We start from the raw sequence: 7441 nt of genomic DNA, 5'->3' as shown, positions 1-7441 counted from the left end.
TTTACATCCACTGTAAGGTTCACATACAGGAAAGGAACCAAGCTAATATTCAAATCAATTTATATGTCCTTGAAATTATATAGTGCAATCAAGGGTATTGTAAAACAGCATCGAGCCAAAAAAATAGATGGATAGCCATTGTAGGTAAGTAGCTACCAAGAATCTTTAGTTTTATTTGCCTTTACACTTTTAGCCCCTGCCTCAGTTCTTTACTGCATCCGTGGAAATTTGCCACAGAAAACAAGGAAATGGGACAATCCTCTGATGTTCTGGCGCTGCTCGGAAAATGTTTGCTGAAGTGCAGTTTTAAAAACTTTCAGTGTTACTTTCCAAATTCAGTATCTTACTGGTGATCTTTTTTAATTATTTTTCTTTTTAATATTCCCAGTAGTTACTTCATACATGGAATGAAAAGTACAGTGAGAGTTTTTCCCTCACCACTTAAGGTAGTTCTGGCTTTTCCTTCCTGGGCCTCTTACTGGTTTGTGTTTTGAAAAGCTACCCTGAAAGAAAGAAAAAGCAGAACAAAGCCCAAAGGGAAAATAATCCATAGGTTAAAAATGGAAATAGATGTTGCCTTGCTTCCATGTTTATCTGAAGTCTTTGCTGTGCCTAAGACCTTGACTCTCTAAAATGCTGACTACAGAATTTGACTGATGAGTTCATTATATGTTAAAACCATAAGTTTGTCAGAACCCTAATGCATTATGCCCTTAGGACGGGGCAATCCTGAGTATTCCTCAACTCTGTTCTCCCAGCCATAAGGTCCTAATCTTAATCCTTCCATTTACAGAGCTGGATGGAACTCTAGAAATCCTGTCCCAGCCTTTTCTCTTCAGTCAGAGAAGCTACATAGCTTTCTGATCTCATTTTCTCAAGTACAGCAAATAAGGAGTGAGACAACTACGCAGCTAAGTCAGTACAGTTTGTGGTGGGGTTTATGCATATGTGTGTGCAATCCAGTATACCTAGAGTTTACTTTACATTTCCATCAGTATTTTAATAAAAATGCTAGGCATTAGCTGATAGGTGTCTAAATTACAACTTGTTAATATTTTTGTAATTTAAATATACTAAAATACTTTAGGAGCTCTTTAAGACTTCACCATCAAGAATTTTTCTAATTCCATTTGAACTTTTTAGCCAGCTAAGTTAAAGAATCTTCTAACACTGATACCATTAGTAACTCCTGAAAATAAAATGTGTGATTAAATTGAGATTTGCAATAGCCAGAGTAATTTGCACCCACCAACTTAAAAATGGTGGTTTTGTAGGATTTACAAGTGACAGCTACTAAGTTTCTTCATTAGTGTGTATTATACAATTTTGTACAGCAAGACACCATCCCCTATCCCACTTCGCCTTTCTTCGTTCCCTTCCATAAAGTGAAAAGGGGATTGAGAGATGAGAGGAGATGTCCTACCAAGACTCAGTTCCATTGGGTCTTCTGTAAGTAAATGCTGTGATTGCAGCTTTTCCTGGATTCAAGAAGTGGCTGTTCTCAGTAAGGACAGAGGGTACTTGCAGCGTCTAACATCAGGTATCAAACTTAAGTTCCTAATGTGGGAGACTGAAGTAGGAGTCATCTCATTTAAATTCAGATGTATGAAAGCTAGACATCTGAATCCATGCTTAGTACCAGAAGTGCTCTACTGCTCATTAACAAAGAGAAGTATTTCCAGAGGATGACTCATTTTATCTCTGTTTTAGAATTAATTTTCCTGCGATTGTGCCTATTAGATTTGTTTTGGTTTTCCTTTCATATTCCAAAGGTCAAGCAGACAAGTCCCTTATGTCTGTTGAATAACCTTAGAGCACTTCTGTTCTAAGCCATCCTCTGGAGCCTGGGCTAGGGACACAGGCTCCTTGTTCAAGCACATAAATTGGACGCTTGAAATCAGGCTGAACGAGCATCCACTGGGTTGCAGGAGAGTCGCATTGTCTCCTCTGCGGAAGTCATTTTCAGCCATTTCTGGTCAACAGCCCTTGAGTACAGAGAAAAAATATTACGTAAAGGCAATCATTTGGTTTGTAAAATCACTGTTATTTTGGCTGCTATTGCAGTAAAAGTTCATCAGATAAACAGTTCCAACTGGACAACTGGAAATTTTTAGCACAGTCCCTGTAAAGCAACACCACAGTACCTAATAGTCACCCTGGGGACATTTGAAGGTCAAGATCAGCCACAGATCAACCATAACACATCCTGATAATTATAATGGGTAAATCTTACTCCGTACCTGCTACTGCTACGTTTTTATGGACATCTTCTGTATCTTTCTTTCTGTACATCAAGGGGAACAGGAGAAGTGTGGGACTCCTGACCTGTCCTGGGATGGGGAGCAGTAGCCACCCTGCAGTGCAGCCGTGGGCCTAGGTTTGAGCAGGACAGAATCAGCAGTTGGTGCTCATCATTTGCCTCTTTATTAAATGGTTTGCAGCTTGCTTATCAAACTGTTAGATTTTTTTTCTAGGGTAGGCTGAAAGTTAGATAGAGCCAGCTAAAAATACAGCAGAAAGATTATTTGCAAAACTAATCACGTGTTTGCAGATTTGTTTCTGTTTTCTCAATTAAAGAATTCTAGTTTTCTGAATTTGAAATAGTTTTAACATGTGCTGAAGTGTTCCTACTTTTGATTGTTATTTTTTAAACAGCAAAGGCATGATGAAAATGCTGGTTTAAACTAAAAGAAATGTTTACAGCCATTCAAACTATGAGGCCTTTTTGGACAAAGAGACTATCTTGTGTGTTTCGAAACACAATAAAACCAGTGCTGTGGGATGATGAGCCTCAGGAATTCAAGAGCACTGGTTCCCCACTCTTACACTGACTAATATCAAAGCATCCTACTTTTGACCCACATTCCCAGGCAGAGTTTTTCTCCAGCTCCAGGTGCTCGTGAACCTCTGCGGGTCTCTGCCTCGTTGAACCTCTGCGGGTCTCTGCCCAGCCCCAGGTGCCTGCCTGAGAAACAATGCACCAGGAGCACCTAATCCCAGTGAGGAGTGGGGAGTTATCCCTCTGCTGTTCCCTGTATGAAATACAGGGGCAACACCTGAAATAGAAATTTAAATCTAATTCCAGAGAATGTTACATCTGCTATCAGTTATGTGCATGTTGTTTAGTGATAACATGCTTACAGATTGTCTGGATGGAGAAAATACGAACTTTCTTGAGAGGCTTGTCTCTGTACTGTATATTCAGACATTTTGTTATAAAGGTTGTTATAAATTTATATCACAGTAGTAATTTTATGTTGACTTTGATTCATTTACCTTCTCTATATTATCAGCCTTGCTGAAACATGCAACTGCACTGAGTCCTACAAATGTAAGTCTTTGAAAGGAATTCAAGTTGCAAATTCACAGCAGTATTTTTCTCTGAACAAGTATTGGGGAAAAAAGCCATTCTTCATCTTTGCGCTACCAGAGTTACATATTTGCAGTTCCTTGTGCTTTGTATGTCTTGTGATTGTTGCTGTCCATTTCAAAGTTTTTCCCAGAAATAATTTCTTCACCTTTATTAAGTTTTCCTTTTATTTTGCAAAGCCATAACTAATGCTACACTAGTTGTATAGCACTTTGGTTGCCAGCAGTAGACAATGTAACTGGGTTAATTTTCTTCTTCATAAATATCTTTCTGTGGGAGGGTTTTTACTGGATATACTGATTTTAGATCTGTAAATAAGGGGGGTTTTGTGTGTATTTGTGATACCACTTAAATATATTTTGCTGGTTTGGATGCTCATTTCCATGTCATGTTTTTGTTTATGCCTTGATCACTTCCCAAATTTCTGTGCTTCCTCTTGATGAATTGCATGGGTTTTTTCTGTACAGCTTGTTTCAGAGGGGTTTTTTAGCTACAAATTGCAACAGAGTTTACTAAAAATAAGGGGTATTTATAGTTTAACAATTTAATAGAAATGATAATAGCTTAAATTATTAATACCTTTCACCTTGCAATTTCTTTATCACTTTGTCAACAAGCTAGAAAAAATACTGTTTATACTTTGAGACATTAGAGAGACTTAATTGAAGACTTCAGTTATGTAAGTATTATTATGTAGTCAAACTTGTCTTCTCCAGTAAGATAAGTTAAGGGAGGGTTCCTGCCGAAGTGAGACCAAGCCTGGGAGATGAAGCAGAAGGAATCTTGGGAATGGTGAGCAGGGCAGAACTGCATATCTGCTCCTCTCAAAAACTGATGAGGAGGTTCCTGCACTCCCTCCCCATGGAACAGTCCTTTACTCTTAACAAGCTAGGGCTTGTTAAGTGAGGACTTCAGTGGGAAATGAAGGAGAAACAGAGGGTTTACTGTGACAAGGGGCGGCAGGTGTGTCAGTGGAAATTCCATGTCCAGAGCTGAGAAGGGCACTGCACCAGTAGCAGTGCCTTTAACACACTGATTAGCTGATTACAATGAGGATTGAGTGGCACTTTTTTCTTTGTTGTTTTTATGGGGTTTTTTTAAAGGAAGGAATTTAATTTTGACTCATCCCTCTAATTCATGATTGAATCCATTTCTTTTACACTTACTAATCACTGTTCCTTTTTTATTAAGTTTCTGTAGATCCTTTTGTTCAGTCTCAAATTCAGAGATACCCTGCTCACCCTCAGTACTGCCTTGCAGCTACTCTAAGTCTCCTCGAATGGAGTCAGGCAACCCAAGGTATGTCTGCATCCATGGCACTGGATTTGGGGCCTTTGGAGGGGGGGTTTGGTCAATATTTTTGGTGACCTAGGAAATAAAAGTCAGTGTAAAAAGCCACATGAATGTTCAAATACTGTTTCTTCTTAGATGCTGTTATATATGTATTATTGTTGGAAAACAAGTGTAGCATATAATTCAAGCACGTTGATTTGGAGCGAGAAGTGCATAAAGGCTTTGATCAGTGTTAGCTCCTGTGCCAGCACTGCACTCAGCTGGTCTCCCTCAGCTCTTGAATACATTGCCCACTATCACTATGGAGTAAATGTACATAAGCTGTTACTGCTGTATTATAATGGAGACTGGAAAGCTGGATGCAGTAAAGACCCTCAGTGTTACAGAGCTCACCTTTAGAGATTCAAATGAGGACAATTTCCTGGAACAACCAGATGCACGCCCCAGGCATTTGTGAAGGGTTGGTCACCCTTCAAGGCAGCAGTTGGGCTCTTTGGGATACTGGGTAGAAAGCTGTTCCCAACAGGTGCCTGCAGCATCCAGCTGCGTACAGTTAGTGACACAGAAATGAAAATTTCACTCCTTGTCAGCACTGAATTATATTCTCTATGTAGTAATTTTATTGCAACTTCATGGTGTAGTGAAACATTCTGGGCTCTTACCTCAAATACCACTGCACGGAGCTAGGGAACTGCCAGTGCTGACTCATGCCAGTGCTGAAGCGGGTGGAGAAATGCAGCCAGCTCTGTTGATTACAAACAGTTCCACAGTTAATAACTGCTAAAATAAATCATCGTGAACCTGACTTTGCCATCCCACAAATGCAGAGCCAGGATACTGTAAGACAGCCTGTGTCGGGAGCGTAAAACAAGGTTGGCTTCCTTTGCAAGTCAGAGAGAACAGCCTGATTTAGAGATTGGCAGTAGCCAGAAGAGGAGCAGAAACTTTTTGCGGAAAAATGTTTGCTTTATAAATTGTGTATAAGGTCCCTAGATACCGTGGTACTGAGTATATTATAAATGCATAAGAGATCCATTAAGAGAGAAGGGGAGGGGAGAAAAAATCTGCCAAATTAGGTTTGTATAGCTGAAAGCCCTAAAGATTTATTCTGCCTTGCAAAAGAGTATAATGATTTTTTATCCTTACAGAAAGGTTACTTCTTTACCCAAGCAGGAAAGAGCAGAAGAAAAGGAAGAAGGAAAACAAAAAGAAGCAAAGAGGAAAAGTAATACTATCAGATGGGTCAGATTCAGTGTTCTGGCCAGAAGAACTAGAGATTTAAGAATTGATCAGTTTTGTTTCTTACAGAGGTTTCCTGTGTGCACTATTAGACTGTCCTACCTCCCAAACCATGGCAGTGAATCCAAACTGCCTACCGAGTGCATCCCACACCAGCTCACAGATTCTGCCAGGGAAAGCTGTCAGCCTGGCCAAAACCAAGCTGTGGCCCATCTTAACAAACTGACAGGACAGACGGGCAAGTTTCCACTCTGGGCTCATGGCCTGGCACCATTTAATTTACTGTTATAAAGATGGCTTCTAAAAAATTATGATTATTACATTTTTAATACACTGCCTGAAACCAGATATTGCTGTACAGCTACAGCGGGCTGAGTAGAGGAGCTTGTTTAGTACAAAGGCAACAGTGGATGTTACATACCCTCAGGCATGTTCCCACAGCAGTATTTGTATATGAAACATCTGCTGTGGCACTGAAGAAGGTTCCCTGTCTCTGCCATCACTGCTGAGGAAGATGGCTCAGACCGTTTAAGCCAGGTCTCTGCCCCTGTTTCATTTCTGCTCTCAGGTGAATCTCCAGATGCTGCTCTGCATGAGGAAACGTGGCACCTTCCCAGCTGAATTTGAAGCAGGTTTCTAATATCTAAAATTACTCAATGAAATGAATTGTATAATGATCGAGCATATTTTGATTAGAGAGTTGATGAATGCTGACAGAATACAGTGCTAGCATACACAGATGAGGTACGTGAACTGCAGAAAGATGGAAAGCGGGGCTGGAAAGAGGGCAAGAAGCTCTATAAAGGGACCACATCCTGCTTGTCTTGCATCCAGTACCACAAGACTGCTTGATTTAGGGCAGGAAGTCAAATATTTTGTAATTCCTGGTTTGTTTGGCATATGTGTATAAAAGTAATAAACTTGAGATAACTACCAGGAAGGATTCAGATGACTGACCTACAGCCTACCTCATCTACAAATAAAGCGCATAACGGGCCAGCACTTGTGAGTTTGCTCATCTGAACAAGCCAGAACTGAGCAGTTCCACACACAGAGAACAAGAAGTAAGCTTTTGGACCAGCCTGCTCTTGCTGCACAAAAATGTCTACATAAACATCAGCATGAGCTGCTGGAGGCTTGTAATAGATGTACCAAATCCTCAGGCATCTCCAGTTCTGGGTAGGCAATTTGTCTTGCCGGGGATGTCAGACTTCAAGTGTGGGGCTTCTGGCAATCTACTCCAAAGCTTCTAATGCATTTTACAGAATGGAATTATTTAGAGAGAGTTTCCGTGAAGGGGCTAAAAATCTAAGAACTCGGCCATCTGAAAAGCTAGCACTTGTCTGGAATGCATTGCTGTGCATCAGCTGCCCTGTGCCTCTTCTGAGGAAACAACAAAAGGAATTGATGGCAGCCGGGAAATTGCTGCACACAATTGCACACTGAACTGCCGCCACTGGACAATTAGCAGCTCCCGCCTGCACGTGCTCTGGAGAGTAGGTTTGCTGGTCATTGTGTTGTTTGATAGCAAGTTGCAGC

The sequence above is a fragment of the Nestor notabilis genome, unplaced genomic scaffold (assembly GCF_000696875.1).
Source record: "Nestor notabilis isolate BGI_N333 unplaced genomic scaffold, ASM69687v1 scaffold11137, whole genome shotgun sequence".
In the NCBI taxonomy this organism is placed as follows: domain Eukaryota; kingdom Metazoa; phylum Chordata; class Aves; order Psittaciformes; family Psittacidae; genus Nestor; species Nestor notabilis.
The sequence above is the reverse complement of the archived record's forward strand: the minus strand, read 5'-3'. Positions refer to the sequence as shown.